This window comes from Sus scrofa, chromosome 18, assembly GCF_054392235.1.
Source record: "Sus scrofa isolate SSC_HxYL_T2T_F1_AM1 chromosome 18, Sscrofa_HxYL_maternal_Yorkshire_Landrace_v2.0, whole genome shotgun sequence".
NCBI classification, from domain to species: Eukaryota; Metazoa; Chordata; class Mammalia; order Artiodactyla; family Suidae; genus Sus; species Sus scrofa.
Genome location: NC_139400.1, coordinates 13,545,430 through 13,572,686, shown reverse-complemented (window position 1 = coordinate 13,572,686; position 27,257 = coordinate 13,545,430). Strand labels below are relative to the sequence as shown.

The 27,257-nt window shown below is 49.4% G+C and overlaps 1 protein-coding gene and 1 long non-coding RNA gene across 3 annotated transcripts in view; both read left to right on the top strand.

Annotated features, from left to right (window-relative positions):
* Nucleotides 1–27,257, top strand: part of ACTR3B (actin related protein 3B) — a 271,775-nt gene that overhangs the window by 114,907 nt on the left and 129,611 nt on the right. The window lies entirely within an intron of this gene.
* Nucleotides 4,867–27,257, top strand: part of LOC146394873 (uncharacterized) — a 40,277-nt gene continuing 17,886 nt past the window's right edge. The window contains exon 1 of the long non-coding RNA XR_014833468.1: nt 4,867–6,283. This is a non-coding gene — a long non-coding RNA (uncharacterized LOC146394873). The remainder of the gene's footprint in view (nt 6,284–27,257) is intronic.

The following is a 27,257-nucleotide window of genomic DNA, read 5'->3' as shown; positions in this document are numbered from 1 at the left end:
CGAGACCAGCTCAGCAGGATGGGGCTGAAGAACAGGTGTTGTGGAACTTAAGGAAAAGAGTTAACATAAAACAAGACGCAGAGACAGTAAAGGTGGGAACTGGGGGGGGGACTCAAGGTCTCAGGGACCAAGAGCCCCGCCTCCAGAAACCACACCGCTTTTATTGGGCTTTTCAGATGAGATCAAGTGAGGAGGGGCTATGGGTGTGGCGGGTATAGGGTTTGTTAACTATTTTGTAAGTTCTGCCACTTAGCTGGTAAAAGGTTAAGCTTTTATTCTGACCTTTAGGCACATAACAGTCTTTGCTCTTAAGCTTAAGTCATTTACCAGCACTGTGAGTGTTTTTCCAAAGCAGGAAGATGGGATAAAGTAAAGAAGGACAAGGTGGAGATTTCAGAGAAACATGTCTGCGACAGAAAACCCTGCTTTGTGTCCGTGAGGATGCAGGTTCAATCCCTGGCCTTGCTCAGTGGGTTAAGGATCCCGTGTTGCAGTAAGCTACAGCGTAGCTCGAAGATGTGGCTTGGATCCAGTGTGGCTGTGGCTGTGGCTGTGGCTGTGGTGCAGACCAGTGGCTGTGGCTGTGGTGCTGTCCAGCAGCTGCTGCTCTGATGCAACCCCCTAGCCCAGGGACCGTCCATGTGCCGCAGGCGCAGCCTTGAAAGAATCATTTAAGAACATTTTGTTATAGTTATTTACAGTGTTCTGTCAATTTCTGCTGTACAGCAAAGTGACCCAGTTATACATATATGCATATATATACATTCTTTTTCTCATAATATTTTCCATCCTGTTCCAACACTAGTGAACGGATATAGTTCCCTGTGCTATACAGCAGGATCTCATTGCTTATCCGCTCCAAATGCAATAGTTTGCACCTACTAACCCCAATTCCCAGTCCATCCCACTCCCTCCCTCTCTTTTTAAGTTTTTTTTTATTATAGTTGATTTACAATGTTCTTGCTTTTTATTTTTATTTTCATTTTTTGACTGTGGCATGCAGCAGATTGATGGCTTGACGTGGGATCTCAGTTCTCAGACCAGGGAATGAACCTGGGCTGAATCCTAACCACCAAGGAACTCCCATTTAAAAATTTTTTTTTTTTTTTTTGTCTTTTTAGGGCCACACCCATGGCACATGGAGGTTCCCAGGCTAGGGATCTAATCAGAGCTGCAGCTGCCGACCTATACCACAGCCTCAGCAACGCCAGATATGAGCTGCCTCTGTGACCCACAACACAGCTCACAGCAACGCCGGATCCTTAACCCACTGAGCACGGCCGGGGATTGAACCTGCAACCTCACGGATGCAGCCAGGTGGTGCTTGGTCTCTGAGCATCTCCATCCCTCTGACTTGGTCCTAGGACTCTCTACATTTGCCCCCAGGGAGCCCTGGGGCTGGGGGGTGTCCTGGCTCTGTGAGGACCCACCCCCATTCCTGCTGCCGGGAGCCGAGCTGGGATGTCTGATGGTACAACAGGAAGGCCAAGTGTGGGCTGGACGAGCCCTGGAGAGCTTGGCTCTGGGGAGGGGCCTGAGCTGGCGTGTGCGTCCGGGCGGTGTGTGGGTGCCTGCAGGCTGCCGCTGCGCTCCAAGGCCCGATGTTACCATTATCCGCTCATCTGACATCGTCTCCTCTTCCTTTCTGGATGTTTCCTCTGCTCCTCGGCCTCTCGCCATCCGTTCCTTCCTCCATTTCGGGAGGTGGGGAGGGGCAGGGTGGGTCAGTCTGGGTGAGAGACCAGAACCAGCCATGAACGGATGGGGCATGGGGAGGCTTCTGAGTCCAGTGGAACTTGAGGCGGGTTCCTGGGGGATCAGGTGAGGCAAACAGGCAGAACGTTGTAGGTGGAGGGCCAGATGTAGGATAAGCAAAAGCCCAGAGAAATATGCATGGGAAAGTGACGAGAAGAGGGAGAAAACCAGTTGCTTAAATCCGGAGCAGAACCCAAAACATCAGTAGAAGGTGCTGCTGGAAGGACCAGCTCACAGCCTCCTGCTCTTTCCGCGAGGCATTCCCAGTCTGTCCCCAGGGCTCAAGCTGAAACAGTGTCGCAATTGCAGAGAAAAAGCCAACGCGCAAGGAGACCTGGGAAAGAAAACGCCCAGCTCCTGAAGCCTTTCTCTTTAGACGAGCTGTGCTGGCAAAGGCGAGCCCGGCAGGTGGAGTAAGGAAGGCCCTGTGCCCGGTGCTGCCAGAGGAGGCAGGCTTGGATGTCCTCCTCCGCCGCTCAGCCCCTGCCATCCTTCCGGGAGCCGGGCGGCCGCCTGACGTTCTTACGGTTTGGGAAAAGGACAGGGTGCCGAGGTGGCCCAGACAGGGAAACTTTGGACCGCTTTCTTCCTGATTCTTGGCCCCTGGCTTCCCTGGCGTTGTGCATTTACCTAGAAACTTGCATGGGCAAGTTCTTGCGTAATTGTAAATTCTTCCTCTTCCTGTTGGAGATACAAGTCTTTCCAAGGCCTTTTGCTAATTCACAACCCAGGACCAGAGCCATCTTTGAAAGGTCGCCTTCAAGGGAAATGACATCTCTGTCTTTGGTTTCCGTGGGAGGGTGGAGTCCTAACTTCGGTAGGCACCTTGCTCCAAGGGGTGGAACCACCTCCTGCCATGAAGATGCGAGAAGCTAACTTTCCTTTTGGGTGGAGGCAATCGCAAAGAGGTGGACTAGGCGTCGGGGCTAGGGTTCCTTCACGCCTGTCGGCCCTTCTTCCTCGCCTGTTCCTGCACTGTCGGTGCCCACATTCCTGGCCCCGTGGCTCCCCATCGTGTTCCCCAGCCTGGCCCCATCTTCAGAACTTCCGCCTGGGAATCCCAAGAACCACCAATGCCTGGCCTTACACCTGGGCTCCTCCTTCTGCCCAGTTTTGCCTGGCACCTGCCTGGACTTCGGGAGTCTGGAGACCCCCTCTTCTATTCTTTTTTTTTTTTTTTTTTGTCTTTTTAGGGCCGCACCTCCTGCATATGGAGGTTCCCAGGCTAGGAGTCAGATCGGAGCTACAGCTGCCGGCCTGCACCACAGCCACAGCAACGCTGGATCCTTAACCCACTGATCGAGGCCAGGGATCGAACCTGCAACCTCAGGGTTCCTAGTCAGATTCATTTCTGCTGCACCACGAAGGGAACTCCCCTGTCTTCTGTTCTGATGTGACATTTTTTTTTTTTTTTGAAATATTTAGATGGAAGAAACGCTCCTCTCATGAGGCAGCTGTATTTCACGACAGTACAACATTTGGAATTATTTTCTTGTAGGTTTTGGATTTGCTTTCAGTTGAACAGATTGAAAAATAATGGGACAAGTGGGGAAACAAAGTTTTGTTGCAGTCCGGAGGGAGTTAATTTATCCCTTCGTATTAGATCCAAAGAGTATTTTTAGCCAGAGGTTTCCTTCCGCCTTGTAGAATTCTTGGCAATCAAACATTTGAAGTGGTTTTTTTCCTCTCTTTGTTGAATTTCTTTTTGTTATTTCCTCACTGGTTTGAGGCACAAACAGATGGAGTGTTTGCTAATGGTCTGGCTCATGCCTGAACACAATATGCCTTTTTTTCTTCTTCCGAGCAGTGAAAACAGAATCAAAGTGCCTTTTAGGAGTGGGGTAAATTTACAGTCAGATCAGTGGGAGTAAATAACCCGAGTCCCTGAGGAGGTGTTGAGGCTGGTGCTTAAGAGCAGACTCTGTGGCCAGAATGTCTGGGTTGGGGTTTTCAGTGCTTATTCGCTGTGTGACTCTGGGCGGACGATTCCTTTCATTTCTCGGTTCTCAGGTTTCCTCATCTGTAAGATACCCGTGAGGCGTCTCTCCTAGGGTTGTTTTGAAGATTAGAAGTAATATTTATGACTCTCTTAGAATGATGTCCAGCAACGGCGGGAACAGAATAAGAATTCTTCTTTTGACCACGTGATTGCTTTTCCGGGAAATGCTCCCGAAACTTGGAGGACTAATCACCGAGGTTGGCAAATTCCCCGACGGTGACCTGCACCACAGCCACAGCCACGCCCGGTCCGAGCGACGGTGACCTACACCATAGCTCATGGCAACGCCAGACCCTTAACCCACTGAGCAAAGCTAGGGGTCAAACCCGGGTTCTGCCGGACACTATGCGGGTTCTTAACCCACTGAGCCACAATGGGAACTCCCAATCGACTGTTGAATTTAGAAATAATTATAGTAATTCCCGACCTGACTTGCTCTCCAAGTTATGCCTGTTCTCAGCCTCATCAGTTTTAATTAAGGAAAGTACACGGCGGGGAGCATCTTTGTTCTGTTGGAATAACAGACGGCCCGATGGGTGAGAACCGTCGGCCTGTTTACACAGTGCTCCTTTGTTCCTTTATTCCGTCAGTGTGGACTCTCCACGCCTGCTGAGTGTGCTCAGGCCTCGAGTCTGCAGCGGGGCAGGGTGGGGGGAGGCAGAGAAGGTTGGGCATTGTCCCTCCTTGTGGCACCTGCCACACGAGCAGAAATATCTTCAGTGGTGGCCAGATTCTAATGAATTTGAGGAGTGGGGATTTTGGTCCTATCTTTCTGAATTCCCACAAACCAAGCCATTTCCTGAGAACTGCTCTCAACATAGTCGGCTAAGCCATCCCCACTGGGCCTCCAGGTACGGAATTTCCTTGCCCTCTTGCCCACGGAGCTCTGTGGAACGACGGGGACCTGCTGTGAAGCACAGGGAACTCGAGCCGAGGTTCTGTGGTCATCCGTGTGGGAGAAGAATCCGAAAGAGGCTGGGCGTGTGTGCGTGTGTAACTGGATCCCTTCGTCGCACAGCAGACATGAGCACGCCCTGTAAGTCGACTCTACTTCAAAAATATTAAAAAAAAAAAAAAAAAAAGAATTTTGTTGCCTTTCAATGTTTAGGTTTGGGAACGAGCAGTATTTCCTGGACGGTGGGGTGTGTTCCCTGAAGTGGCACCATTTAAGGCTCCTGAGGTCCCAATGATTGCAAAGGCGGATTTCCACCGTGCGATTCTTCCCTCCACGTGGCTTCTGCATATGGTCCGGGCTTCCTCCAGACATTGTGGCTGAGTTCTAAGGGCAAGAAGGAAGAGAGACAGAGAGAGAGGAGGCAAAGAGAGAGGACAGAGAGAAGAGGGGAGAGAGAGAGGGAGACAGAGAGAGGAGAGAGCGAGAGAGAGTGGCCTTTTCGGATGGCTTGCCAGGCACAGAGCATCGCTTCTGGCTTCCATTTCTTGCGGCAGGCACGGAGTCCCGCCCAGGTTCAAGGTCACAGACTTCCCCACTTGATGGGCAGCAGCAAGACAAGGCGGTGGAGTAGCACATGGGACTGGAACTATTTTGTGGGTGTTTCATGAGTGTTTTGGAGGCTGCATCCTGCCGCGCACGTACCTGTGGTTCCCATCGCTCCCTGAACCTGCTCCCAGCCTTGCATCTCCTTCCTGCTCTGTGACGGGCTCAGACTCACGGGATGGATGGGGCATGTCCGTTCTTACGGCCTCACGTCCAAACAAAGTGATCAAAGTGACAGCGTCAACCTGACAGCCACTGGTGAGGCATGCCAAAGCCAAGGAAAAATGTCTGCTAAGTCTGGGCCTTCCAGATTTTCTTCTCTTGTCAGCAAAACAGTTAGATTTAGGGACTTGTAGTTAACCGTGAGATTTAAGATGTTTGGTCCCACAAATCAAAAGCCACAGCCCGTCTTGGGTTAACCAGGACAAATTTATGATGGAGAATTATGATTTTTTTTTTTAAAGAAGACTCTGTGAGATGAACTAAGATTCCTCTGCCAGCAGGGCAGTTATTCCTTTTGAAATTTTAAATTTCTCATCAAGGTGAAAGGCACAGTGGGTGACCTTGTTTATGATGGAAAAAGTAATATATTTGCAAAGGGAAGTTCTTCCCGGGAAGTGAGTCTGTCCCTGACTCTTGTTGCAAAGTTGCTTTGATTTATATCCGCAAGCCAAACTTTCCCGACAGGAGGGATGATTAAACCGGCCAGCCACTGAAATATGATCCCGAGGAATCCTGGTTGGGTGAAGCCACGTGATGCGGACAAAGATTCTCCACCAGCACCTGGTGACCCTGGGCCAGGTGTTTTGAGAAAATGGGTAGGATGAATGGAAAAACAAAGAAGATGGATGGAAATGGAAAAGAAAAATCCATGTTCTGAAACCACAGAAAGCCAGAGAGTTGCAAGAGAATTCTGAGATAAAAACGAATGCCTCACCAACATGTTTCTAAGTGATGATGCAACACATGGTATAAAGCAAATGATACTTTGTATGGAAAAGCGACCAAGGACCAGCCAGGGACACTCAAAGGTAATGGCCTTGATTATAGAAGTAGGGGTGCATCAGTTCACTCATTTATCAAACTCTGCTGAGTGCTATTTATATTACAAGGCGCCGTACAAGGGTCCTGAATGTACAGAGTTCCCTGGTGGCACCGTGGGTTAAGGATCCAGCATCGTGGCTGCTGTGGCTGGGGTTCAATCCCTGGCCCAGGAACGTCTGCATGCTGTGGGCATGGCCAAAAATAACAAAATCAAAGCCTGTACTTGTCCCTTAGGAGCTCATGTCTTGCAAGGGGGTGCGTCAGCTGAATCATGGCCCCCAAAACATACCCTGAACCTGTGGCTCTTACCTTAGAGCAAAAGAGACGCTGCTGATGTGCGTAGGCTGAGGATTTGAGTTGGAAAGGTTATCCTGGATGACCTGGGCGGGCCCAAGGGCGGGACCACAGTATCCTTATAAAGGGAGGCAGAAATGAGGCTGGAGGAGGCGGACGCATCAGGACTGGGCAGGAGGCGTGCTTGTGGGGGTCCCTAGAACTTACAGATTTTGCTTAAGGTCATACGATGTAAAAGCCAAGCATCGCATCTCTGCGAGGGCCCTATTGCAGGCATTGTAATTTATCATGTCATGAATAAATGACAGCCAGAGAGCAAAGCAAGTTGCTAAAGGTCAGACATGTGCAAGGACATCAACCCTTGACCCAGAGTCCGTAGGGCTATCATTCTGATCTTTTTTCTTCTTTCTTTTTGTGGCGATGGGAGGCATGGCAGCGTGCTCTTCCTAACAGTCTTTGAGAAGCAGAAGCCTGTGTGTGCATTTCAAGTAGGCAGGCAGATCCTTCTGCTCACCATGGCGGTCCCTGCATGGTGGGAGATAACTGCCGAGGAGGCGGTTATGGATGTACAATTCCAGGGCCCCAGCAGAGGAGAGGGTCTTTGTGTGTTCAGGGGAGCGTTTTCCAATGGTAATTGACTTTGCAGACGGCCCAAGACCATTCTGTTTCCTTCCTTTACTCTTTCCTACTTGTTAATTTATCCTCAAATGTTATCCCCAATAGGAATGAATCCCACTTTTTTTTTTTTTTTTTAGAGCCCTTTGAAACGCTTTCATTTACAAACCTAATTTGCAAGGACTGTTGATTTAATTAGCCCGAGGTCACTTATTGGATTCCTAACATCTCTGTGTTCTCTGCTGGAAGCGGAGACGTGGGAGTTTTGGTGGAAGGCGAGTTTATTAGCTTGGCTCTGGTGAGCAGTTCAGCAAAGGTCTCTGGTGACGTCGACCCTGCTTTTCTGTCCTTACCGAAATGCTTTATTTGCTCGACGCCTACAGAAGGCCCACACATTATTCGTAAGCACTGAAATGTATGAAGGAACGAGGGTGTCCCAGGATACCTTGCATCCCGCTCACGAGCAAGTTGACGCGGGCAACCTCATCCTGAATGAGCTATAGCCGAAGAATCTTAAGAGGATTTGCATTCTCTAAAGCTTCAAGTTGGGAGTTCCCATCATGGCGCAGTGGTTAACGAATCCGACTAGGAACCATGAGGTTGCGGGTTCGGTCCCTGCCCTTGCTCAGCGGGTCAACAATTCGGCGTTGCCGTGAGCTGTGGTGTAGGTTGCAGACTCGGCTCGGATCCTGCATTGCCGTGGCTCTGGCGTAGGCCGGCGGCTACAGCTCCGATTGGACCCCTAGCCTGGGAACCTCCATATGCCGAGGGAGCGGCCCAAGAAATGGTAAAAAGACAAAAAAGAAAAAAAAAATTAATTAATTAAAAAAAAAATAAAGCTTCAAGTTGGCAACAAGGGTACTAGTTTCCTAGAAGGCCATAGCCAAGTACCACGAAGTGGGTGGCTTCAAATAACAGACGTTTCTTCTCTCTCCATTCTGGAGGTCGGAAGTCTGAGTTCAAGGCGTCGGCAAGGCCGTGATCTCCGAAGGCCCTCGGGGAGGATGCTTTCTGGTCTCTTCTAGCTCCCCACTGGGCCATCCGTCCTTGGTCCTCCTTGGCTTGTGGATGCGTTCTTCCATTGGCTGCCTCCATTGTCACGTGACCTTCTCCCCTGTGTGTGATGTCTGCCTCCACATCTCTCCTTCCTTATGAGGTCACCAGAGGTTAGTTTTAGAGTCCACCCTCATCCAGTATGGCCCCATCTTGGTTACACCTGCAAAGCCTCTGGGCCATGAAAGGTAACATGGTCACAGCTTCTGGGGATTAGGAGGTGGATGGCCTTGTGGAGGGGGGGCATTGTTTTGCTTGCTGGTCCATCTAATATCAAAGTAGAGAAATACCTAAAAGCAGCAGCATGATGGCCATCCATAGTGGACACTGGATGTATGTTTTGGAAGGGAACTGGAGGTGATGCAGATCCTGTGCTCTCAGGCTCCCTCGGCAGGAGGAAAGTTTGGTAGGAGCTTGTTGACTTTCCTCCTGGGAAACAGTCGTGGGTGGGGCCATGCGGGTCCGGCCTATGGGTTGTGAGATGGGAGCTGAGATCCCTAATGGAACAGTGATGGAGGGCTCTGGGGAGAACAGGTACAAAGCATAGGGACCACGGCTAAGGCAGCGGAACAGGACCAGGGAGGGCAGGAGAGCCAGAGAAGGGCAGAGTCTGGAGCGATGAATTAGAATGTCGGTAATAATAATTCATCGTTCTGTGCAAGTCCTGCGGGAACTGCTGTACGTTATGATATTGAACCTTGCAAGGACTTTATGGGGGGAGGTACCTCCATATCCGCCCTGTACAGATGAGGAAGCTGAGGCGAAGAGGAAGAAGATTAACTTGCCAGAGATACAGGGCCAGCAAGTGGTAGGATTTAAATTGAGGTCCGTTCACCGCCGAGGTCATAAGATCAAACCACTTCCACATGCCTTGGTCACATTTCTGATGTTCTGAGTCTTTGTCTGTGGTACCTGCAGCTTAAGCTTTTTGCACAGGCCAGGCCCCCCAGAAAAGCAAGCCTGAGTGGGCTCCACCCAAGATGCCTGTTCTCTTTGCACCAAATTCTAAACAACTGAGCTGACTGCATGCAGCTCATTGAGAGTCATTTGGTTTGTATCATAACAGTCAGTTCTGTATTATTATTATTATTATTATATTATTATTATTGTTTTTATTGTTGTTATTTTCCAACGGCAAAATGTCTCTTACAGTGTTATTTGCAGCTCTGATAAACCAGTATCTTTTAAATTAAGCCCAGCCCAGGCCGGCTGTTAAGAATTCTCCTGGCACTGCCCAGTGCATTTTGGCAAGAGCACCCAACTGGGGTGAGCCCTGTATTAGCATTTTAATTGCTGGCTGATTGCTTTCCTGTTGCAAGACTCAGCCCACAAAGGTATAGCAAGCAAGTTTCAATTAGTTCTTATCCTTGATTTACTGGGCCTGTAAAGAACATCTCCCTGTAGCTTGGAAAGAAATACCCTTCATGCACTGAAGGCAATACAGAACATGAAAGAAAAAGAATTGCCTTTACCAAAGGAAGGGCATCCAGGGTCCCATGGAAAATTCCTGTTTGAATGATATTAAGTTTTCTTGGGTGGGGGTCTCACTGAAACAAAACAAAACAAGCAAAAAAAAAAAAAAAAAAAAAAAAGAATCCCGGGGCTCCTCTAAATGCCACGCTAGGTCTTATCTCCTCAAGGCCGACATGGAGACACCACTACTGCGATTCCTCACCTGCCTGCTTTATTATACAGGGGAGATAGTTCCTCAAAATGACATTTATTAAGCTCAGCAAATTAATACACCAGATTTCTAGTTACTTGGGCTATTAGTCGTAAGCCTTGGAAGTTTGGCGCCTTTTGGAAACATTCGGATAGCTTGTTAAAAAAAAAACAGATTCCTGGGCCCCGTCCATGCGAATCAGTTTCAAGAGGTCTGGGGAGGGACCCAAGAGGGCCTTCACGTTCCCGTCAGTGTGACAAACCTTTAGACAGCTCTCTTCCTGGCTCTTGCCTTCTGTCCTCCCTTCCTTAGAGCATTTACTTCAGCAAACGTGTCACTGTCGTTCTTTCTCTGCCCCTTGAGATATGTATCTTCTTCCAGCCTCTTGCCAGTTTCCCAGCCCAGGTGTGTCCTGCTTAGGACCTGGGAGACGTCTCTTTGAAATGCCATCGTCCACATTTCCCACTCTCCTTGGGAGGGTGGGCGTCTCGCCACAGCAAGTGCAAATTAGCAGCCTCAGAGACCTCCTGGGGTTGACCAGCTTCCCCCTAACTTCTCCCAGTGCTTTCCCGCCTGTTCACCCCGAGGCTTAAAAACTCTGCTGCCGTGGTTTAGCTGAGTTTGTTCAGTCTCACTCCCTGAGTGCGTCAGTCTTGAAAAAAGTCTTCCTTGCTCATTTAGTTCTGTCAAGGGCAACTTTTCTTTGCTATTTTAGCCGGAGTGTCTGTGTTTCTCATACGCGCCCGGGTGATGCTGGGCCATGGGCCCCACATGAAAGAGCAAGAGTCCAGAGATGACACAAAATGGAAAGAAACACTGCAGTGTCCTGGTGAAGGTTTAGTGCCTGTGTCCTGCCTTCTGCTCTCAGGGCGTGGGTGGAACTGCTTCAGCCACTCCAGCCAAAGAGAGGAGGCATCTCTGAGCGGGGTGGGTGAGAGGCTGCCTCACCTGTGCTGTGAGTTCCCCACTGGTGCATCCCGGAGACAGTAGGGCTCACCTGGTAGGTCAGGCGGCCCTGCTAAGACGTCTCATTGGCTGGAGGCCCTTCGTACCACCTAACTTTTTGGTTCTGGACTTTTCACTCCTGCTGAGGAATGACTGCACCTACTACCTTAGTAACCGAAGCCCTTTTATTTTTAAGACCATGAAGAGACCCATATCCCAGGGCCTCCTTTCTGCAGACTTCTTAGGTATCTTCCCGTCTGGATGGGAAACAGGTGCTTGTTCATGGCTTCGTCTTACTGTAAACTTTTATTGCTGCCTTCAAAATATCTACTGATCCCCTAGAGACCCCCTCTGCCGAGGCCAGTCCACGACTTGGTGCTCATGCTGAGCTGCAAGGGAAAGGGAAGAGAAGCGTCTGGGTGTATTGTGTTAAGTGATGTTTAGATAAGCTAATAAAGAGGGATGGTGCTTAAGACGATAGCGGGTTTTGTTGTCGTCGTTGTTGTTGTTCCAGTTCTCGACTTATCTTTGAGTAGCGATCACAAGATCTCCTTAACCACGGAGAGTTTAAGGGACACGAACAACAGTGGTGAGAGTGATTTTGTATAAGTCAATCTTCCAAATTTGGATTTTCTTCAAATTACAACTATAATTTATTTTTTTATTAAAAATAGTTGATTTACAATGTTGGGCCAATTTCTGCTGTACAATATACTATATAGTATATGTATTCCTCGTATTACCTTCCATCATGCTCTATCCCAAAAGACTGGCTGTAGTTCCCCGTGCTGCACAGCAGGATCTCATTGCTGATCCATTCCAAAAGTAAACAACTGTAATTTAATAATACACTATTGGGGCTTGTCGGTAAACACCACAGCACCATAATCAGATTTGTGTATTGATGGTTGTGGCCAGGGGGCCTCTGTGATTAGGCCAGTTGTGATGTGTGAATAAGCTATTTCTAGGTCATTTTCTCTATACTAGTCAGACCTCTGGATGTGTTCATATATGAGTGGCTGAAGATAATCCTAAGTGGTTGAGTGAGAACCAGTTCTAAGAGTAAAAACTATAAAACTTGCAGGAGAAAAATTTTGTTCCATTGGGGCTAGGCAAAGATTTCTTTAACAGGATACAGGAAACATGAACCCAAGGAAAAAAAAATAATAAAACCCATTGCCCATAAAGGCACAGTTAAGAAAATGAAGGGCAGGAGTTCCTGTTGTGGCGCAGTGGTTAACGAATCCAACTAGGAACCATGAGGTTGAGGGTTCAATCCCTGGCCTTGCTCAGTGGGTTAAGGATCTGACATTGCCACGAGCTGTGGTGTAGGTTACAGACACAGCTCACATCCCGTGTTGCTGTGGCTCTGGCGTAGGCTGGCAGCTATAGCTCCGATTAGACCCCTGACCTGGGAACCTCCATATGCTGGGAGTGTGGCCCTAGAAGAGACCAAAAAAAAAAAAAAAAAAAAAGAAAATGAAGGGCAAATCAAAGACTGGAATAACATACCTGCAAAATACATATTTGGCAGGGACTTTTATGTAAAATATATTTAAAAACTCCTGCAACTAAATCATTAAAATTCAACCCCAGAGTTTCCTGGTGGCTCAGCGGGTTAAGGGTCTGGTATTGCCACTGCTGTGGCTCTGGTTACTGCTGTGGTGTGGGTTTGATCCCCGGCCTGAGAATTTCCACATGCTGTGAGCAGGGACCCCCCCCCCAAAAAAAAGAGTCAATCCCGAGAAGTGGGCAAGAGATTTTCATAGACTCTACACCAAAGAGGGTATTGGAAAAGGCCAGTCAGCATAGGAAGAGCTGCTTAGTTACTATTGGTAATCAGGGTATGAAAATGCAAAACACAGTGAGCAGTACCTGGAATGGCAGCAACAAGAAGACTGACAAGACAAAAAAAAAAAAAAAAAAAAATGGAGTTCCCATGGTGGTGCAGTGGTTAACGAATCCGACTAGGAACCATGAGGTTGCGGGTTCGATCCCTGGCCTTGCTCAGTGGGTTAAGGATCTGGCGTTGCCGTGAGCTGTGGTGTAGGTCGCAGACGCGGCTCGGATTCTGCGTTGCTGTGGCTCTGGCGTAGGCTGGCAGCTACAGCTCCGATTCGACCCCTAGCCCGGGAACCTCCATATGCCACAGGAGTGGCCCAAGAAAGACAAAAAAAAAAAAAAGACAAAAGACAAAAAAAAAAGAAGACTGACAATAGTCAGTGCTGACAAGGATGTGGAGCCACTGGAACTCCCATCACTGCCCCTGGAGCCGGAAGTGGTGCAGCCACTTGGGAAAACAGGCTGATGCCTCTCTTAGGGTCAAAAACACACTCACACGCGGGCGGGGCCAGACATCCCACATGGAAACGTGTCCACACAAAGACTCGTGGGTGGGTGTCCAGAGTAGCTTTATTTTTATTTTTTATTTTTTTTGTTTTGTTTTGGTCTTTTTGCTATTTCTTTGGGCCGCTTCCGCGGCATATGGAGGTTCCCAGGCTAGGGGTCCAATTGGAGCTGTAGCCACCGGCCTACGCCAGAGCCACAGCAACTCGGGATCCGAGCCGCGTCTGCAACCTACACCACAGCTCACGGCAACGCCAGATCGTTAACCCACTGAGCAGGGCCAGGGACCGAACCCGCAACCTCATGGTTCCCAGTCGGATTCGTTAACCACTGCGCCATGACGGGAACTCCCTTTTTTTTTTTTTTTTTTTTTTTTTCAGAGTAGCTTTATTGATAAGGGCCCAGGTGGGAATGACGCAGATGTGCACCAGCCGTAGAACACACAACCACATTTAGTAGAGCTGCACGGTAGGAAACGCCCAGAAAGAGGAGCTGCGCTACTGACCCGCGCAGCAGCTCGGACGAGCTCAAAGTGCTTTAAGACAAGGGAAAGGAGCTGGACCCAAAAAGCACCCTGTGCTTCCCTTTATGAGAAATTCCAGGACAGGCAAAACTGCAGTGGCTGAAAAATCTGCTGCTGCCTTGGTCCTGAGACAGCAGATTGATGGGAAGGGGGCGTGAGGGAAGTTCTGGGGAGACGGAAATGTTCTCTTTCTTAATTGTCATGGTGGTTTTATACCTATATAATTGTCCAAACTAATGGATGGCGTACTTAAAATGGATGGTTTTATACTGTATTTATTTATACAAATAAATCTCTCTAGACCTGGGAAAACACGGAGAGGAACTGCAGCCTGAACATCAAAGAAAGGCTGCCACAGGAGTTCCCTGGTGGTGCAGCGGGTTAAGGATCCAGCGTTGTCCCTGCTGTGGCTTGGGTCACTCCTGTGGCATGGGTGTGACCTATGGCCCAGGAACTTCTGCATGCCGCAGGGCATGGCCAAAAGGAGAAAAAAAAGAAAGGCTGTCAAGAGAAGCAGTTGTCACTATACATAAAATAAACCGGAGCTCCTGTTGTGGCTCAGTGGTTAACAAATCCAACTAGGAACCATGAGGTTGCAGGTTTGATCACTGGCCTCGCTTGGTGGGTTAAGGATCTGACATTGCCATGAGCTGTGGTATAGGTTGCAGATGTGGCTCGGATCTCACGCCGGTTGCTGTGGCTGTGGTGAAGGCCGGCGGCTACAGCTCCGATTGTACCTCCGGCCTGGGAACCTCTATATGTCACGGGTGCAGCCCTAGAAAAGACAAAAAAAAGGAAAGAAAGAAAGAAGAGCCACAAAGATTTATGGAGAACTATAGTCACTAGTTTGCAATAACCTATAATGGCAAAGAATCTGCAAAATTCATATATGTATAGACTGGATTCTGCAGTCCTGATTTCACTGATGATTTATATATAATTTATATGTTACTTTGCTCTACACCTGTAATTATCACAACATTATAAATCAACATTGTAAACCCAACTATACTTCAATAAAATAGAAGAAAAAAACCTCTTAAACTCAAAAAAAAAAAAAAAAAAAAGAAAAGAAAAGAAAAGAAAAAGGAAGCATTTGTCAAAATCAGCTCAGTGGTCAGGGTGCAGGCCTGGAAGCGAGGCTGCTGGTTTTCTCGTGCAGGTGTGGCTTTGGGCACGTTTCTCACCTTTCTGGGCCTTAGACTCAATCTGCAGAATGAAGATAATTGTATCTGCCTTCTAGGGTTTCCTGAGGATTAAATGGATTAATCCTTGGCCTCTCTGGGCTGAATAAGGTGTGACCCCTGTGGGCTAGTTTCTTGACAGTCTAGAGGTGAAGGCAAATTTCCCTGGGAGCTGGGAGGAGAGTTGAATGGACATCTTTTCTTTTCTTTTTTTTTTCTTTTTAGGGCCGCACCTGCAGTATATGGAGGTTCCCAGGCTAGGGGTCTATTTGGAGCTACAGCTGCTGGCCTACATCACAGCCACAGCAATGCCAGATCCAAGCCCCATCTGCAACCTACACCACAGCTCATGGCAAGGCCAGATCCTTAACCCACCGAGGCCAGGGATCGAACCCGCAACCTCATGGTACCTAGTCGGATTCATTTCTGCTGCCCCCCAATGGGAACTCCAGGATGTCTTGTATTAAAAACGTTGTCTCAAAGCCAACTTTTGGTTTAGAATGAGGAAGAAGCTGCCTGTAAGGTGTGCAGACAGATTTTATCATATGCAAATGAGTCTCTCTTTGTTTAGAGAAATCTTTTTTTGTTTGTTTTTTTTTTTGGCTTTTCGCCATTTCTTAGGCCGCTCCCTCGGTATATGGAGGTTCCCAGAATAGGGGTCGAATTGGAGCTGTAGCCACGGACCTACGCTAGAGCCACAGCAATGCGGGATCCGAGCCGCGTCTGCAACCTTCACCACAGCTCCCGGCAACGCTGGATCCTTAACCCACTGAGCAAGGGCAGGGATCAAACCCGCAACCTCATGGTTCCTAGTTGGATTCATTAACCACTGAGCCACGATGGGAACTCCGTTTAGAGAAATCTTCACTAGAGTTTTGGGAGGCAGATAACCAGAGATGCTGGGTTTGTAAAACCTTGGCCATCCTTGCTCTAGAGCAGAGTGTCCCAAACAGTCAACCTTTGAATCACTCGTTCATAGAACCCTTTGAGAAAGGATTTGTTGCCCAGAGAAATTTGGAGACCATCAGATTAAATGGAATTTCAAAGGTTTTCTTTGCGGCTGGATCCTACAGTCCTGATTTCACTGATGGATATTGCAAATCTGCAAAAGGAGCATGAGATAGGCAGCCCTTTCCAAACTTTGAGCTTGTGACTGCTTTTTCTTAGAAAATCTCCAGTGGAACATTGTCTGGGAAAACCGGTGCCCTGGAGATGCCTAAATGGCCTACATCTACCTAGATGCACTTTGTAGTGTTGACAGGGATTCCGGGTCATTAGAAATGTCCTGCTTCCATCAAGATGGAACAACTAACCATGAAATTCAGGGACTTCCCTAAAGAGAAGAATCTACATGACACATAACCACAGGAATTCATAGAGAAGCGTCCTTCTGGTGAAAGGAATTTTCGGTCATTTCCAAAATCACCACCTGGCACCTTTGGACCTGGGTGCGTGTAGCTATGGGTGTACACGGGTGGGTGACACCTGAATGAGCATGTGTTGTGTGTCCGGGTCCTCTGTTCTTTTAATCAGTACTTTCACCATTGATCCTGCCTTTTTTCACACGTGCAGTAGTTCCTCCGTGCTCAGGTGTCTATACAATGTGCCTTTAACAGATACTACACAGTTTCCTGCCACCGAATATGTCTCTTGCTACAGCATCTCCCATCAAGCTCTTCCTGGGTTAAGTGATCATTTCTAGAAGGCTCAGGGAAGAAGCACACCTTTGGGCACTGTTTCACGTGGAATGGTTGATGGGGTCAGCCTGGGCAGGGTGACTGCTCTTCAGTGGAAGAGAAAGGGATGTGGGTAGGGGGCCCTGCACCCCGAGAAGCCTGGGACAGCAGCAGGGCTCCCTCCTTGAGGGAGGGGTCGGGCACGCCGTCACCTCTCGCCATGATCTTGCTTATCTCCACCGCTCAGGCCCCCCCAGCTTCACACTTGCCCTCCACGTCATCCCGTGTGCAGAGGTCACCCCTTGACCACTTCCTATAGGATATCTATTCTTGGTTGCCGTGCTCAAGCCCTGGGTCACTGAAGACTCAGGTTTGGGGAGGAGATACCAGCTTCCGGCTCCACCCCAGGCTCCCTGTGGGCCAGCACCTGCCTCTCTAGGGAAGAGACTCGGCCCGCACACCTGGACCTGCCTTCTCACCTTCTGTCCTAAGTGCGTCTCAAGAATTTTTTTCCTCCAAGCAAATATCATTCCTTTCCTACAAGCACTTCTGGAGCCAGCTACGAAAAACGTGAACGCGTCCTCCACCCTGTCCGTTAGGATGGGCCAGAGGAGGGGAGCCCTTTGCTTGGTCAAAGTGGGAGGAGACTTCATTCCGAGAATTACAGGATTCAACTACCATGAGAAGGCTGAGGAGCCGAGGATCAGAGGGGTTTTGTTCAGGACGTCTCCAAGCACAGTTTGCCGGAAATCTCACCTTCAATAGCATGAACATGGGAAACTGCTGGGAGGACCCCCAGAGAGGCGGGGGGTGCTCCCAATGACCTCAGGACAATAGCAGAGAGAGGTGACCTCAAAGTCCCACCGGGGTTAGTCTGTCAAAGTACAGCCACCGAGAAGAAAGGCTTTCTCTGTTCAGCCGGCGCGAGCACACCTCCTCGGGGGAATCACACCCGAATCTGCCAGGAAAGGCAGTCTGGGAAATGTAGTTTCCAGTACGGGGGCGGGGGGGCCTCAGGCAGGGCGGGGGTGCTGGGGATCCCTGCACAACAGCCAACACACCTACTCCTTTACACACGGTCTCAGCAGGTGAAGGAAAGGATGGGAGGGGTCCAGGCAGGTAGCCGGTCTTGAGCACAGGAAGGTGAGGTGTAGACGGGACCGTGCTATCCTGACAGCAGCTGAGGTGCCTCCCCAGGAGAGGGGGCTGAACTTCGGGGGGTAACTGGCTAGTGGGGGCTCCTGAATGCCAGAGTCGGGTCCATAGAGACCTCTGTGGATTAGGAGGGTCTTAGGGAGACGCACCTGCTGGGGTTCGGGGAGGCCTGGGAGGCTTGGACGGTGCTCAAGGAGGGGCTGGTCTCCCTGAGCGCCCTCCAGCCCGGACTGGTCCCTTCTCGAGCTTTTGGATTCCTGGTTGGGAACGCTTCCCTGTGCCACTCACCGAGGGGGGTGACCACTTGAAGGCAACAGTGTCATCTGAGCCGGAGCCGTCAGGGCTGTCGTGAAGCTCCATGCATGGACATCTGTGGACTTGTCGCCACAGCAGCAGGGCTGTGGACAAGGTCAAAGGAAATAGCATTTCCCCCCAGTGAACTGCTGATGCACACCTGTTGCGGTCGTGGGCGAGATAAATCTACTTTTATAGGTCGTTGGCTTTCGAACGCAGAAGCTCTTGGAAATTACATTTGGGTCGATTTTTCTGTTGCCTTTTGACAGGGCCAAGTGAGCGTTTTGAGGATTGCGTCGCTTTCCTCATCGGGTCCCTGATTCTAACCCAGCCCACCAACCGGTCAACCAGCCCATCCTGCAAAGCTTAGAAGGATGCTGTTCCCTTTGGGATAAAGTGGGATGAACCACCTTATGGATGGTTTTGAATCTCCCAGCAGCAAGGCTAGGCTGAATTCTGATGCGGTGCTAAGCCTGGGGCAGGGGGGCAAGGGGCAAGGGTTGGGGGGGCGCATCTCTGTCGGATGCTGTGCCATGAATTCTCAGAAGAGGACCCTAAACTGTCTGAATGGTGGGAACCCAGGTTCCAGAGCTCTGTATGACCTCGTTTAGGTTAATGAAGAAATGAAACGGGGTGCAACAAAATCAACCCAAACAACCAAAGCAAACCAAACCCAACTTGCCTCTGTTGACTTCCCTTTGCTTGTTTTCTACGTATATCCTATTCTTCCTCGCTTTTTAAAATCCAGTCTTTGTTTTCATCCTGTTTTATTTACTTACCCCCACCTCACTGTGTTAACCACGACCTTTTTTCTCCTATTCTTATTCCAGTTTTCCCCTAATTTCTGTGATGGTTTTATTTTTTCTTCAATTTATTTCCCAAGTTTGCCCATGGATGATTCATTCTTTTCTTGCCTTCTCGTTTTCTCATTGCTGGATGATTTTCATGTTTGCCGGATGCTCTTCCATGACAGAGGCAATTCTTAGGATTTAACAAAATACGTGTGAAATGTTAGGTCACTATTTTTGACTCTTCCACGGTAACATTTTTCCAGTTAGTGTTCTTTTTTGTTAATATATCTGGTTGCTCGTTTCCTTGTAACATCTTTGAATGTTAAATCTTTTCAGTTCTCTTGTATTACTCATCCAACATTAGCTAGGCTTTCCTAGAGACATGAGGGGTCTTCTAGACTCTGCTATGATGGAGGCTAATTGGTTCCTGAAAATATGACTTGTCCACCTGGTGAGCTTTTTGCCTTAACCGCAGGCAGTTGATACATAACTGTGGATTGAATAAATAGGAGATTCTAAAAAGGACCTGGTAAAAGCGTCATACTCAGTGAAAGCAGCTCAGCACTGATGTTTAGGATCTGGGTTGGGGTCTTCTTTTTATTAGAATGACTAAACCTCCGAGAATAAATAATACGGTAAGAGCATTTCGATAATATGTACGTATGTGTAAAAATAGCTTGAAATCGTACTAAAAAGACAAATTTAAAGCATTTTCTTCTCCGTTTGTAACATTAAAAATAGGAGATATAGGAGTTCCTGCTGTGGCTCAGTGGGTTAAGAATCCGACTAGTATCCACGAGGACGCAGGTTCCATCCCTGGCCTCCATCAGTCGGTTAACCGTGCGGCTGGGATCTGGTGTTGCCGTGGCTGTGGCGTAGGCCCACAGCTGTAGCTCCAGTTTGACCCCTAGCCTGAGAACTTCCGTATGCTGCATGTGTGGCCCTAAAAAGAAAAAAAAAGGGAGATATAAAATTTAGCAAACAGGAGTTCCTGTTGCGACGCAGCATAAATGAGTCTGACCAGCATCCGTGAGGATGTGGGTTTGATCCCCGGCCTTGATCAGTGGGTTAAGGATCCGGTGTTGCCCTGAGCTGTGGCATAGGCTAGTGGCTACAGCTCTGCCTGGGAACCTCCATATGCAGTGGGTGCAGCCCTAAAAGGACAATAAATAAATAAACACAATAAAATTAGCAAACAAATAATTAAAATCAACCTTCAGGAGTTCCCATTGTGACTCAGTGGTAACAAACCCGACTAGTATCCATGAGGAGGGGGATTCAATGCCTGGCCTTGCTCAGTGGGCTAAGGATCCAGCATTGCCGAGAGCTGTGGTGTAGGTCGCAGATGCCACTCGGATCTGGCATTGCTGTGGCTGTGGTGTAGATCAGCAGCTGCAACTCCGATTCGACCCCTAGGCTGGGAACTTCCATATGCTGCAGGTTTGGCCCTAAGCAACAACAACAACAACAACCAGCCTTCATATCCGTGCTGAGACTAGTTAACAGAAACTGAAGAACCAGAGGGCATGTGGAAAAGGATGGGAGGATGTGTTAGTTTCCTGGGGCTCCTGGCGAAGGTTGATTGTGGGTCTGGTTGAAGTTGCTGTGGTGTTGGGCTCAGTGACAGCACTAGGTTTTCATTAGGAGGTTTTCAGGAAAAACAGTCTAAAGCTTCCAAACAGGCAAAAATGTGGCTTCCTGAGCTTTGATAATCACACGCAAGCATTTAGTAAGCCCACCTGACAGTCGTCCTCCTGTTCTGGACCCACAATTGACTAAGATAGAGATGTTTCACAGCCTTGAAACCGAGAGGTTAATTTGCAGAAAACGGATGAAGTGGGCCCATCGTTTTCCTGACTCGTAGTGAAGATAACCTCACAGGTTAGAGTTTTATTGATTGAAGTTAGTACCCTGTTTTTTTAAAAATACGTAACTCAGCAATCTTATTTCAGTCTATCCTTTTCCCGCTGATGGCAGAAATTCCATTTGTTTCATACCCTCATTCAAGCAGCTCTTTGATCATGCAGGTTTTGTTTTGTTTTTCCTCATTAATGAGTTAAAGGGGATTTCCCTTGTGGCTGAGCGGGTTAAGAATCCAGCATTGTCACTGCTGTGGCTGTGGCTCTTGCTGTGGTTCAGGTTCCACCCCTGGCTCAGGAACTTCCACATGCCTTAGGCAGGGCCAAAAAAAAAAAATTTTTTTTTTAATAGGAGTTAAATAAAACTTTGACCCAGGCTGGTGATCGGCTGTATATTGGGTTTTTCGCAGGCCATTAGGGCAGGCATTGGGATAGAAGGGGCCCTGGCTTGGCCGGGTTTGCACTTGCTTTAGAAGCCCCTTGGGGAGGGGGTGCTAGAAGGAGGGGGGAGGGGAAGACCCCTCCCCTGGGCCCCCCCTCCTGGACCAGGCTCCTGTGTTTGCTGTGCTCCTTCCCCCGATTCCCTCCTCCATCCTTTGCTCTCTTCCCCTCTCCTTTTTCTCCTGCATTCTTCGCCCTCCCGAGCCCTCACCCCTCTCCTCCTTGCCCCCCCCCCCCATTCTGACTCTGCTTCCCAGAGCTCACGCCGCCCTCTCGGGGAACAGACACCCGGTGGCCTGACAACCCTGACTGCTCCTTAGGGAGCCACGGTGGAGGCGGATGTTTCCAGTTCCAGAAGGTCAGCGTGTCCCGGAGTGGTAATTGAAAGATAAGGAAAGCAAAGAACAGGGCCCAGCTGAACCCTGGCACATTGAGTCCACACGCGTCGTTCCCTGGCAGAGAGCATGAGGGGTCCGTGTCCCTCACCGGCCCCCGCGAGCAGGGCAAAATAAAAGGAGGACAGCGAGGAATAAATTACAGGATGGATGGAAATAGACACAGGACCTCTGCGGTTTTGTCTGAATCAAATGCTAGCTTCTAATCAATAGAATGTATTTTTTATTATTAAATAGCCCATTATAATATAATAGAGCAATAAATACTGATAAAAGTGTTCCCGGTGAGTAATTCCTTTTGGAATAATGACTATTTGATTATGGGATGATTTGGCTTTTAATTTACATCAGCGCTTAATGGGTTCCTCTCAACTTAATATTCTCCCAGTGCCGAGTGCCGTCCGTCAGAGACAGTGATGAATGGGGACCACTGGGGAGCTTCATTAAGGAGCCTCCCGTGGGGGGGCCGCTCTGAGTCCCACGGTCCACAGGCTTCCCGCGCCATCCCGAGTGAGCCTTGCTGCTGGGGCCTGGCGGGGGCCTGGGGTGGGGCACCGCATGCTTCTGTGCTGCTGATCTTTCTTTATCCCTGGACTCTGCAGAAGGTAACGCCTGGACATCCCGTCATGCAAAAGAGCTTCTTTAAGAGCTGCTATTGCCAGGCACGGACGAAGCACTGTTGAAGGGCAGATAAGCGTGGTGGGGCGGGAAGGTCGTTTGGGAAGTTGGGGCTCTGGGTATTTACCATCGGGTGTCTTAGTCCGTTTGGGCTGCTCGAGCAAGTACCCCAGACCGAGGGGCTCAAACCAGACCGTCTAGAGGCTGAGAGTCCAAGGTCAAGGTGTTGGCAGACTGGGGGTCTGACCAGGGCTCTCGTCCTTGTGGGCAGATGGCTGACTTCTTGGAGAGACTGCGCTCTGGTCTCTCCATCCTTGTAAGCGCCCTGACCTCATTCCCGAGGCCCCGCCCCCATGACCTAATCACCCCCAACCACCCACCTTCAAACGCCATCCCGCTGGGAATTCGGCTTCAGCATGTGGGTTTAGGGAGGATGCAGACAGAGGACATAGCATCTGGTAGGGGAACATTTCACTATTTGATCAATAGGTACAGCTGTGCAGGTGAATATAACCCCAGACCTCACCCCGACACCAAATCTAGGACCGAGCTCTCGGAGTATCTCGGGGTTGAGCCAAGGCTGTGGTCGTGGAATCCAGCTGCTTGCGCCTCATGGGGTCTTGCCCTCTAGGGGTTCCCAATGCCCAGGGGTCCCTGCCTCGTCCATGCCATTGGCTTTGGCTCTGGTTCCTGTGGCACTGCTGTGCCTTCTGGAGACTTAGCTCGCCGTCAGGTGCTGATTTATGGTTTTATTAAAATGTGATTAAGAGGTGCCCAGCAATGATGAATCACTCCTGCCACTTGCCGTCCAAACCCACACAGCAGCTGCCAACTGTACGGAAAAGACATATGGTGTCGTGCTAGGCAGGCCTGGGCAGCCTGGGCCTCGGCCATGGGGTGGCTCTGTTGTCCCTCGAGGACGCCTTGAGGGCAGGGAGCTCCGTTCCCACGGCCCAGCCCTCTCCTGCCCTGACCTACAGGCTTTGACCTTTGAGCTTCCGCGTATGTCAAATGACGTCATCTATACAAAGGTACTAGGATGTCCTGCTCATCATTCATGACACTTTTCCTCTGTAGAAACAATTTTATTTATATAAAAATAAAAGGTTAAAAACCAAAACAGCTCAAGAGAGCAAAAGGTAGACATTTTTAAAAGGCGTATTTCCTTAGATAAATATCCGAAGACATCTATTTCTTGCGTTTACTTTGGTGCCTTTCCTTTTTTAAAAAAATATTTTCTTGAAGTATAGTCGCTTTACAATGTTGTGTTAATTTCTGCTGCGCAGCAAAGTGACTCAGTTATGGAAACATATATTCTATATTCTTTTTCGTATTCTTTCCTATTATGGTTTATCACAGGGTATTGGATATAGTTCCCTGTGCTGTACAGTTAAACCTTGTTGTTTACCCATCCTGTAATTTTTTTTTGTTTGTTTTTTTAGGGCTGCACCTGCAGCATATGGAAGTTCCTGGGCTAGGGGTTGAATCAGAGCTGCGGTTGCTGGCCTATACTACAGCTGCAGCAATGACAGATCCAAGCCAAGTCTGCAGCCTATTCCACAGCTCAAGCAATGCTGGATCCTTAACCCACTGAGTGGGGCCAGGGATCAAACTTGCATCCTCATGGATACTCGTTGGGCTCTTAACTCGATGAGCCACAATGGGAACTCCTATTCCTTTTAGTTTTGAGCCTTGAAATGTGCACTTGCCACAGCCAAACCTTTTCAAAGGCACTGAGTTTGTCCCGTGGATCCAGTAGCAGCTTCAGTTGCTTAAATACACACCTTTGGACCAGGTATCAGCTAGCATCAGGTAGCAGGTAGCAGGTAGCAGCTGTATCAGCCCCATTCAAGGCCCCCCATCAAGCTGCCCTTGCTCCTACCCTTAGCTTGTCACAGAGCAGCCTCCACTCTGCTTCTGCCCTTCCTCCAACCCCTCTGTTTTGTATCCACCACTTCCTGAACCCCAGGCTGCGATCCCCGTCTCCAGAACTGCTCGTGACCTCCTGGTCTATCAGTAAATTCCGTCTGGCTGCCTTGTTGCCCAGCAGGTGCTCCTTGGCTGCGACTCTGCCCACGTGTCAGATATTCCTTATCTTCCCGGTAACCACAGCCCATGAAGGCTGAGCTCACAGAACAGAGTTCAGTATTGATATCGAATACAACTTACAACAAAGCTAATCAACCATGTGATTAGTTACATGCACTGTGGTTAGTATGCCCCTTGGTAGTTAGGCACACACGATAAGGGCTCTTAAGCGACCGTGATTAGTTTTACTCTAATGTGAGTCCTGCGCGTGTGTGCATGCGTGCGTGCACATCTGTGTTGATGGGGGAAGAGAGGTTGGGGGAAGGCCTTTTGGAGAGATGGTGGTTAAGGAATAAATGGAGAGGGAGGTTGTGACCCCTGCTGTGACCCCCGACAGCGGGAGGGACCGGAAGTGTTCCTTGTGATGGTGCAGGTACGACTCGGTCCTCTGTCTCCCGCCTTCTGCCTGCCTCCCCGGATTGCACACCCCCAAAGCTATTCCCCATCCTCTTTCTTTTATTTTTCTTCTTCTCTCCCGTGACCCGGACAGAGGGGGCGGGGGCTGTAAATGCCGGAGTTCCTGCTGGCTGTTACGGTGAAAGACCCTCTCCGCTTAAAAGTTTCTCTGTGCAGTCGCCTGAAACTCTAGCCACGGATTTCGCTGGTGAACTCCAATGACAAGTGTCGGCAGGGCTATTGGCACCTCAGGCTAGATGATGGGACATCCTAAAACAGCAATCCCAACCCGCAGGTGGAGGAGTTATTGCCTGGGGTGCAAACAGTGTCTAATTTGAATAACCGTCTTGCCCATATTTACCCAAACGAAAGAAAATATGCCCAAGGATGCACGGTGATCAGTAAACTCTCCATCTAAAGTATTCATTGAATTGATTTATTTATCTGTCTTTTGAGGGCCGCACCTGCGGCATATACCAGTTCCCAGGCTAGGGGTCAAATTGGAGCTGCAGCCACCACAGCCAGGGCGACAAGGGAGCCGAGCAGCATTTGTGACCTACGCTGCAGCTTGCGACAACCCCGGATCCTTAACCCACTGAGTGAGGCCAGGGATTGAACCTGCGTCCTCATGGACACAATGTCGGGTTCTTAACCCGCTGAGCCACAACAGGAACTCCTATTTGTTGAATTTATGGTGAGCCTTGGGGCAATCAGTCAAGAGCAAGTAATCCCACTCCACAGCCCAGGGTCGCGGAGGTGCAGTCACATATTTTCGGTGGCTGCGTGAACACCTGTGCAGTTCCCTACGCGTCTGCAGGGAGGTGCTGGGGTCAGCTTTCTCTAGGAGGTCATTACGTGGCTTCTTAGAAATTTCTCTGGCCAGTTCTGGGGAACAGGGTTGGACCGATGGCGTGGCCATAACTCACTCTCATGGCCACTCTCAGCACCAGAGCCACACAGATGACACCATCTGTTCCCTAAGGGAGCCCAGGGCCACAACGCCCATGGGTCACAGCAAGTCTGTGCCCAGTTCTTGTGATGCTGGACTGCAGCCAAAAGAACAGGACGCATGGCAGGTGCCCAGGAATGAGCTGTTTCTCCTGTTCAGGTGTAATTGAAACCCTCTGGCTGTAGCATCCTGTCACCAGAAGTGATGGCAAACAGCTGGTTATCCTGTCCTGGTCCTCCTAAATTTAATCACATTCACACCAACATTTTTCTTCATTGTCCACCTGTCAGTTAGTGAGAGGGACTGAGCAGCATGTGGGAAGGGACCAGGGGGCAGCCTGGAAGCGGACAGATGTGGATTCTAAACCAGCAGCCTCCTCGCCAGGTGGTCACGGTGTAAGAGGGAAGAATAAATCTGACTCCACATCGGAGCTCTTTCTTTGCCTTTAACCTTTTTTTATTCCGTTGCTTTTGCTGCAGGAGTGCTGCCTGGAGCCAGAAATATACAGGAGCGCCCATGCTCCAGGCCCTGGCCTTTAAAGGGATAACACATTTCCGTTCATAGCTTCTAGACTAGCTGGAGGCCAGAGGCAGAGTTGCCCTGATTCTTCTCTCCCCCTTCCTGCCCTCCCCCATTGAAAGCAAGAGTGTCTCAAGGAGGCAAAGACTCTAAAAACAGGTACAAAGCTGATTGTTAGAGACACAGTCCCGCATGTGGGAGAGCCCACAGAGAACCATCTATTCATCTAAGGCAGAAGCAAAGCAGTAACACCCCCTGCAAGGAGCGCGGGTGTGGGTGCCCCCTGAATGAGGAGTGCGCCAGAGAGGTGCTTTAAATCGCTTCCATGGGGCAGCTCTTCCGGGTCCTTGTCTTCCTTTGGCCAGTCAGCTCGTTTTATCTTCCACATGGGACCAGAGCCAGGGCCCTCCCTAATCTGCATATGCATTTTTGACCAAGATGGATTCCAGAGCAAAGCATGGTGGGAAGGTTATCTAGACTTATTATGGGCTGGTGCCCCCTCCCTTTCTGACCCAGCGGGGTCTCTCTGCGCCATGTGGAGTTGGGGTCTCCCTGACCCCGACGATGGGAGGTATGTGACCTCTCGGTCTTTTGCCCAAGCTGGGCTCAGCCGCTCTCTGCCCTGGTCCTGACGTTTGTTTAACAAGTGCATGGACGACAAGGGCCAGGTCTTTGCCTTGTGCCTGTTGTTATTTCTGTCCTGAGGCAACCGCATAGGTGGCCCGTATTTCTGTGTGGTTCCAGTGTCTATCCTGGAGCCCACCTATCTCCTGCCGCACAGGAAGCTTCTTATTCTGAGTGGTTACCTTACAGGTACTTTCTGAGGGTTAAAATGGCCTCCTTGAGTTATGTGAGCTTCTCCGAAGGTGCCATTTGGACGGAGGGTAATTTTTTCCCACAATATAAGCTGTTTTGACATGAAGCGTGTGCTTTTCTAAGACACTTTTGAACCGAGTGTTTGCCATCAGCCTTTGACAAAGCTGCATATTATGGGACATACCAAAGCAGCAGGCTCACGCTCCACTATAACTCAGGGAGCATATTAGGTCCTGAAATTCGAATGCCTCGTTTTCATGATAAATGATGCAACAAGAGCCCAGAATGGCTGCCTCGAAGCTCTGATCCTGCCCGCAGCCGCCCTGGGAGAAGGAAAGTGC